The sequence below is a fragment of the Parus major genome, chromosome 23 (assembly GCF_001522545.3).
Source record: "Parus major isolate Abel chromosome 23, Parus_major1.1, whole genome shotgun sequence".
NCBI classification, from domain to species: Eukaryota; Metazoa; Chordata; class Aves; order Passeriformes; family Paridae; genus Parus; species Parus major.
The window spans coordinates 3003223-3004302 of record NC_031791.1 but is presented as its reverse complement, the minus strand read 5'-3'; the positions used below and the strand labels follow the sequence as shown (position 1 = coordinate 3004302).

The following is a 1080-nucleotide window of genomic DNA, read 5'->3' as shown; positions in this document are numbered from 1 at the left end:
GAATTCTGCCTGCCCCCACTGCTGCAGCCCTGCACACTGCTCCTCTCCTGCTGCCCATGGGGTGTTCCCAGCCCTGCACCCCCAGCCCTCACTCCTTGCTCTGGTCGCTGGGTACTTTTGGGGAGGCTGATGCTGGTGCTGGTGGCAGGGGGAGATGTGGGTCACAGAGAGCACCCTAACACTGCTCTGTCCTCCCTGCAGCACTGGCAAATGATAAGACCATGGACTTCTCCATAAATGCTGAGGGTGCACGTATCCATGTGGGTGAGTGTGGAGGACAGGAGCTGAGCTGTGCTGGGTGGGACATGGGATTGTACCCTGGGCTTACACTGAAGCCAAAGCAGCCCTTAAATCCCTCACTTTTTTTTTTGTTTGTGCCCAAACTATGGGACAGGGATCAATCCCAATATGGTGGGAAGAGGTAGGACATGCTGGGGTAGGGGTCAGGGCTGAGGGCATCAGGGGCTGTGCAAGAAGGTGTCTGCTCTGTGGCAAGAACTCCTGTGTCCACTGGCAGCACTGGCCAGAGATGGAAAGGGAGAGCAGAAAGGGGTTGGATGTGCTCAGGAAGCAGAGCTTCTGCAGGCCAACTCTCTGGCACAGGCTGAGACACTTGCTGGAGAGACATTCCTGGCTGTCTCTGCCTGGAGCTTGTCCATCAAGAGGCAGCCTTGATACTTCTGTGACATCACATTCCTGTCTTTCTTTATAGGGAAAAAACAAAAGGCCTGACTCTGCACTGCAAGCATCAGCAGCAGACACTGTGCTGTCTGTTAAAAGAACTGGTGACCATGGCAGTGAATAGAAGATTTCCTTCCTTTCAAGTAGCCTGATTCAATGTCTTCCCCCTGCTGGAACTGGAAAGCCCCCCAGCTTCCCCTTTAACAGCAGTTGGATTACTTTGAGCAATAAATGCTTTGAAAGCTTTAACAAAAGTGCATTGACTGTGTGGTTGTGTGTGGCGATGCTTGGTGGGTGTTGTGGTTCAGGTACCTGCCCAGCACCTGGGGGTTTGCTGTGCTCCAGGAAGGGATTGCAGCAGGCAGTGTTCCCAGCCTTGCTCCCTGTCCCCCTGCACAG

At 54.0% G+C, this 1080-nt stretch overlaps 1 long non-coding RNA gene across 1 annotated transcript in view; it reads left to right on the top strand.

Moving 5' to 3' along the window:
• The window catches only part of LOC107214107, a 7652-nt gene extending 6714 nt beyond the window's left edge, over window positions 1-938 (top strand). Inside the window, exons 4-5 of the long non-coding RNA XR_001524881.3 lie at window positions 202-264; window positions 713-938. This is a non-coding gene — a long non-coding RNA (uncharacterized LOC107214107). The remainder of the gene's footprint in view (window positions 1-201; window positions 265-712) is intronic.
• The last annotated feature ends 142 nt before the right edge of the window (window positions 939-1080 follow it).